At 43.5% G+C, this 6,754-nt stretch overlaps 3 pseudogenes across 3 annotated transcripts in view; all 3 read left to right on the top strand.

Annotated features, from left to right (window-relative positions):
* Window positions 1-1,268: 1,268 nt before the first annotated feature.
* AT5G29568 lies at window positions 1,269-2,271 on the top strand (annotated as a pseudogene; the record flags this gene model as incomplete). The annotated part of the gene is made up of 1 exon: window positions 1,269-2,271.
* Window positions 2,272-3,756: 1,485 nt separating this feature from the next.
* On the top strand, window positions 3,757-6,493 carry AT5G29571 (annotated as a pseudogene; the record flags this gene model as incomplete). The annotated part of the gene is made up of 1 exon: window positions 3,757-6,493.
* A 217-nt stretch (window positions 6,494-6,710) lies between these two features.
* Window positions 6,711-6,754, top strand: part of AT5G29574 — a pseudogene marked incomplete at its 5' end in the record, with an annotated part of 4,964 nt that continues 4,920 nt past the window's right edge. Inside the window, one exon of the mRNA in view lies at window positions 6,711-6,754. This exon is cut by the window's right edge and continues 4,920 nt beyond it. The product of the transcript in view is annotated as an uncharacterized protein (mRNA).

Here is a 6,754-nt window from a genome sequence, read left to right on the forward strand (position 1 = left end):
AGCGGGGTTCAGGCCCCTAACCTAGGTCTCCCCAACAAACCATTCCCCCCGCGCCGGCGTCAAGTCCCAGCACCCACCACCTCAAGTTTTTGTTGTCAACGTCACCCCCCAGGTACGGACATCCCCCGTTACAACACTGTTCCAGACCCCAACACTCACCCTCAGGGTGTGGTGCTCGCCTCGATCTAAGAGGTACACTTCAATCCACCGCCGAAAGAGCCTGCTCAGCAAGATCCTGAGTCGCCGGATACTGACAATCCAGCTAACAGCCACCCTTCGTCTCAAGGGGGCGGCTTCCGAGAGGAAGCTCCTGGGACATTGCGGGAGCTTCAAGAAGACTCGGCGGTGGCTCTGCAAGATATTCTCTCAGTGCCAAACAGGGAGCAGTGGACTTGTGTATTGTCTCCAATTCCTAGGCCAAAAACCGTGTGGTAAGTCTATCTTCCTTTAATTTGTTTTCGTGTTATCTGCCTTTGTAGTGTAAGTAGACTTGTGAATCCTGGAAGATAGTTGTGAATGATGGGTTTTGTTGGATGTTTGTTATGTGTTGTGTAACATAGTAGCCTTGTGAATACTCGTGTGTGCTCTTGTGAATACTCGTGTGTGTTCTTGTGAATACTTGTGAATACTTGTCTTTGCTTCGATTTGAATACTCGTGTGTGCTCTTGTGAATACTTATGAATACTCGTGTGTGCTCTTGTGAATACTTGTGAATACTCATGTGTACTCTTGTGAATACTCGTGTGTCCTTGTTCAGTTCTATACTTGTGAATCGTGTTCTCTTGTTAATCGAGTCTCTTGTTAATCGTGTTCTCTTGATGTTCTATTGTGGAAATTGACTTTGATGTCTGTTAATTGTGTTCTGTTGCTACTCATGCTCTTGTTATGTTCTATAGTATGTTCTCTTCTCTACTGTGTTCTGTTGCAACTCATGATCTATTATTGAACATAGTTGACTTTTGAACTTAGTTGTGTTATATTTTGTTGTGTGCTTTTGACTTTTGAACTCATACTCATTTCTTATTAATTGTGTTCTATACTGTTGTGTGCTCTTGTTCAGTTCTATAGTGTATGTTCTATTGTGAATCTGCCTCAGTTCTGCCTGTGTAGTGTGTAACATAGTAGACTTGTGAATCTCCCTCAGTTCTATAGTCTGTTCTCATAGCTGTTGTTGTGTTTTGATTTTTTAACATGTTTACTTCTTTCATTGTTGCATGTGCTTGGAGGTTTACTCGCGACAGAGGATCTAAACTGGTTAGAAAGATCACAAGGATCTTTACTCAAAAGTTCAATGCTCCTTACTATAAATGGTCCTCTGTGCCATTGGCTAAAAGAGAGAGACTGTTTTTAGAGTTCGCGGTAAGCTTCCTGACTCTTTGCTTTGTTCAGTCTTTGTTTTATTGTCTGCTCAAGTTCAGTTCACTAACTTCTTCTTTTTTTGTATAAAACTCACCACTGGGATCCCTTAATCATAGGGACTGTCCAATATTACTTCAATGAGATCATCAAGAGGCGCTTGAAGGACATGGTTTGCACCGCAAGGAGAACTCGAGAGCAGCCTCCATGGATTGGAGAAACTCTGTGGGGAACAATGTGTGCTTACTGGGACATAGAAGAAGCCCAGAAAAGGAGTCAGACCTATTCTAAAGCTCGGCTCTCTGACCGTAATGATCTCGGTCCACACATCCACTACTTTGGGCCAAAGTCTTATCAAGAAATCCAAGATGAATTGGTAAGTGTTTCAGCATCCTTTCATGTCTTTTAGAGTCGTTCAAATCATAAGTTAGAGTTTTATTGTGTGTCTTGTTCAGTTCAAGCAGTCTTTGACTTGTGAGGATATTGATCTGTGTTTGTGATAAGTGTGTATTTTGCATGTTTTGAGCATCCATTTGTCATCACTTTAGCATCATATCATCACTGTTTTATAAAATTTCACATCATTTGTCATCACTTTGCATGTTTAGGATAGTTTTGCATGCATGTTGCATATTTGCGTTGATTTCAGGTGATTTGGAGCTGTTGACGAGCTATCTGGAAGAAGCGGACCTGATCATGACAAACCACTCGACCCAAAGGTCGAGTAGGAGCTTCAAGATCTCAAGAGACCACTCGACCACCAGGTCGAGTAGAGGACATCACTACTTCACTTCACCACTCGACCCCGAGGTCGAGTGCCCTCGTCTCCATCACTCGATCGCTTCACTCGACCATGAGGTCGAGTGTCTTCACCTCCATCACCAGACAACCACTCGACCTCTTCACTCTACCTAGAGGTCGAGTATCGCCATCACACCACTCGACTGCATACTCGATGACAAGCTTCAGAGCCTTCTTCATTCCGCACTCAACCAGACACTCGAGCACAAGGAAGAAAAGAAGACTCCAGCTATTCACTCGACCTCTCACTCGACCACCTGGGTCGAGTACAGTTCTTAACCCGTCCAAATACTTCGTCGTTTTGAGTATTAGAGTTTCGGATATTTGGCTATAAGTAGCATGTACTTCTCATTTTCGCAGGACAAGAAGTTTTTTACCTAGTTTTATTTCCGCGGACCTTGTGTTCTAGACTTTTTGTAATCCGGATTTCTATTTATCTATTCAGTATTCAGTATTCAGTTTCTGTTCTTGATTTTCGTTTACTGTTGTTCATTCTGTTATCATACTGATGTTACACTGCTGTTATCATGTCTTCAACCTGTTCAACGTTTATGCTTTCTCTTATGATGTCTGAGTAGTGAATAGGTTTCTGAGGATGGGTTAGAGTAGTATAGAATTTTCAGTATGCTAGGTGATTGAGTATTGATTGATAGATCCCTTCTGGATTAGTTGTTCTTAATGCCTATTGCTTTCTGATCAACTGGAATTTGAGCCCAGACATTTCCGCGCCCAAAAGGTGTTCGATGAAATGTCTGAACCACTGATTCTAGAGATTCGTGACCCTGTACCAAGGTATTGGTTGCAGGGAGCGTTTTGGCTTTAACTTGTTGATTTGTAATGCCTGTTAGGTTAGCTCTCGTCAATGGTGATTTGAGTCTGAGACTAGGTTAGCTTGAGAGTCTCTGTTGCGGTGGCACTTAGATTTGGTTAATGAACTTGTTGTCTAGAGTTAATTTATTCAGCATGTCAATCACCTGTAAACTGATGGAAACGAAACTACTCAATTACCCCATCCTTAGGAATTCTTTGTCTGATTGATTTTATAGTTTACTCTACTGCTGTTTACTGCATCCTGTCATCTGTTGCTTAGTTTCTGCAATTCTTTACTGTTACTCGACCTTGTACTCGACCACCCAGTTGTCTGGCAACAGACTGTGCAGTCGAGTATCCCTATTTCATTTTCTGTGTGTTACTCGACCTGTCACTCGACCTCACCCAGTGCTCTACAAAGAGCTGTGTTGGTCGAGTGTTTCACTGTTTCTGTTTGATTTTCTGTTTTCTGCATGTTCATTTAGGACTGCTAGAACACACCAAAACCTGTTATGCTTGGCTTGACTTAGTGACTTCTGATCACATCTTGATTGTTAGCATCACACCCATTTGGATTGATAACCTAAAATACTACAACGACATGATTGGTGTTTTAGGATAATTGACTTAAAAGCCTACTATCAATTTGGCGCCGTTGCCAATTGGGTGTTTGTTTGTTACATTTAAGATTTCAGACTTGCTTAGATCAAGTTCTTTTTTAATTTTCTTTTTAACTACTAACTGTGTGTTTTTCTTGTTGTCTTCTTGATCCAGGTACACCTCTACTGTATGCGAACTCGATCAACAGGCAACCAGAACCTCCTTTTCAACGACAACATCAACCGCACAGCCCGCGAAATCAGAAAAAGGAGAACCACAGTCAACACTGTACCTCAGCAACCACTCGTTATGGCTGAAGAACAGAATCAACAAAATGGCCATGCCAACATTGGTGTTGGAGATGCACCACGTGATCACCGTCAGAGGAAGGGAATCGCACCTCCTGCTATCCAGAATAACAACTTCGAGATTAAGAGTGGTCTCATCTCGATGATTCAGGGGAACAAATTCCATGGTTTGCCAATGGAGGATCCACTCGACCACCTTGATGAATTCGATAGGCTCTGCAACCTAACGAAGATCAACGGTGTCAGTGAAGACGGATTCAAGCTCCGTTTGTTCCCATTCTCGTTGGGCGACAAAGCACATATCTGGGAGAAGAATCTGCCCCATGACTCAATCACCACCTGGGATGATTGTAAGAAAGCTTTTCTGTCAAAGTTCTTCTCCAATCCCAGAACTGCAAGACTCAGAAATGAGATTTCTGGTTTCTCACAGAAGACTGGTGAAAGCTTCTGTGAAGCATGGGAGCGTTTCAAGGGTTACACCAACCAATGCCCTCATCATGGCTTTACTAAAGCCTCTCTTCTCAGCACTCTTTACAGAGGAGTCCTACCACGCATCAGAATGCTTCTGGATACCGCTAGCAATGGGAATTTCCAGAACAAGGATGTTGAAGAAGGCTGGGAATTGGTTGAGAACTTGGCTCAATCAGATGGTAATTACAACGAGGACTGTGATAGGACCGTCAGAGGCACAGCTGACTCTGATGACAAACACAGGAAGGATATCAAAGCGCTGAATGACAAGCTGGACAGGATTCTTCTTAGCCAGCATAAGCATGTGCACTTCCTTGTTGATGACGAGCAGTATGAAGTCCAAGATGGGGAGGGTAACCAGTTGGAAGAAGTAAGCTACATCAACAACAACCAGGGTGGCTACAAAGGATACAACAACTTCAAAACCGACAATCCCAACCTCTCCTACCGCAGCACAAACGTTGCTAATCCTCAGGATCAGGTGTATCCTCCGCAGCAACAACAAAGTCAGAACAAACCTTTTGTTCCCTGCAACCAAGGTTTCGTTCCCAAGCAGCAATTCCAGGGGAACTACCAGCAACCACCACCACCTGGGTTTGCACCTCAGCAAAACCAAGGTCCTGCTGCTCGTGATGCTGAAATGAAACAGATGGTCCAGCAGCTGCTACAGGGACAATCATCTAGCTCAATGGAAATGGCTAAGAAATTATATGAATTGCACCATAAGCTGGACTGCAGCTACAATGACCTGAATGCCAAAGTGGAGGCATTGAATACCAAACTCAGATACTTGGAAGGCCAATCAGCATCTACCTCTACACCAAAAGTTACAGGACTTCCAGGGAAGTCCATACAGAATCCAAAAGAGTATGCAACCGCTCACGCCATCACCATCTGCCAGGATCGAGAACTGCCAACTCGACCTGACCCTGATTTCATCACTAGGGACAGTGATGTTCAAGAAGGAGAGGCTTCTACTCAGGTTGAAGTCTCTGTTGTTGAATTCAACCATTCCGCTGGTTCTCGCCATCTCACTCAATCCATCTCGGAAGAGAAGGCCGCCATAATCGAGAGAATGGTAAAACGATTCAAACCTACTCCACTACCCTCACGTGTCTAAAAGTGGACATTCAGGAAAGCATGGATGGAGAGATCCAGTCTATTCAGCGAAGCAGTTGGACGAGATTGAAACAGTGATTCCACTAATGGAAGTTCTTAACCTGATTCCTGATCCTCACAAAGATGTAGAAATTTGATACTAGAAAGGATCAAGATGTATCACGATTCGGATGATGAAAGTGATGCCACTCCCATTTCGAGCTGCTGATAAGAGGATTGTTCAAGAGAAGGTTAAAAGATCNCTGGATCTTTCCACTCTACCATGTTCCATTGGGGAATTTGCTTTCAGCGATTGTCTGTGCGATCTCGGAGCCTCTGTTAGCTTGATGCCACTCTCTGTGGCAAGAAGGTTAGAGTTCATTCAATATAAACCTTGTGAGCTGACTTTGATCCTTGCGGATAGGTCTTCTAGAAAACCGTTCGGCATGCTGAAAGACCTACCAGTCATGATTAATGGCGTAGAAGTGCCTACAGACTTCGTGGTGCTGGATATGGAAGTAGAGCATAAGGATCCCTTAATACTGGGAAGACCCTTTTTAGCGTCAGTGGGAGCAGTGATAGATGTCAGGGAAGGGAAAATAAGTCTCAACCTTGGAAAGCATATCAAGTTGCAGTTTGGCATCAACAAAACTCCACAAGGGTCAACCGAAGATGGAAGAACCTCTAGAAATGATAGAGCGATCTCAGGAGAAGGATATGAGACTGAAAGAGTGAAAGAACTTAGAAAGAGGTCTGATAAGCAGGATGAAACTATAGAGAAGCTAGCCCACACCATTGAGGAACTTAGGAGTAAGCTGAATCGGATGCAGAAGGAAGCTCAACCTAAAGGCGGGATTAACACTGTCCCGAGAAAAGAATTCACTTCAAGATGGTCTCAAGATACAGATTATCCTCCAGAAGAGAAGGAAGCCTATTTTGAAGAAAGGGGGATTGAGTATTCTGCTGCAGACCTCTCCAGGGAGGACGCTGAATATCATGATGGTATCAGAGAGGCTTATGCTGACCCTCTCTACAGTTCATTTTCTTCTTGATAATGTGAGGAGTCAAGCTAGAGACTTAAACAAGCTCACTGAGAGGAAGTCCATGACTATCCTTGTAAAAAATTTTACTTTCTTGTATTTTTTGCTGTGGTTTGGGCTGGTTTGGCGGGCTTCACGGAGCAAGGAGTACCTGGAGGTTAAGTTAAACTTAAAACTTTACTTCCCTGATGCGCTCGAACCGGTTTTTGGTCCGTTTGATGGTCGTTACAACCCAAAAATTTACTTCCCTTTACTCCACCAGAACACAAA

The sequence above is a fragment of the Arabidopsis thaliana genome, chromosome 5 (genome assembly GCF_000001735.4).
Source record: "Arabidopsis thaliana chromosome 5, partial sequence".
Taxonomy (NCBI): Eukaryota; Viridiplantae; Streptophyta; class Magnoliopsida; order Brassicales; family Brassicaceae; genus Arabidopsis; species Arabidopsis thaliana.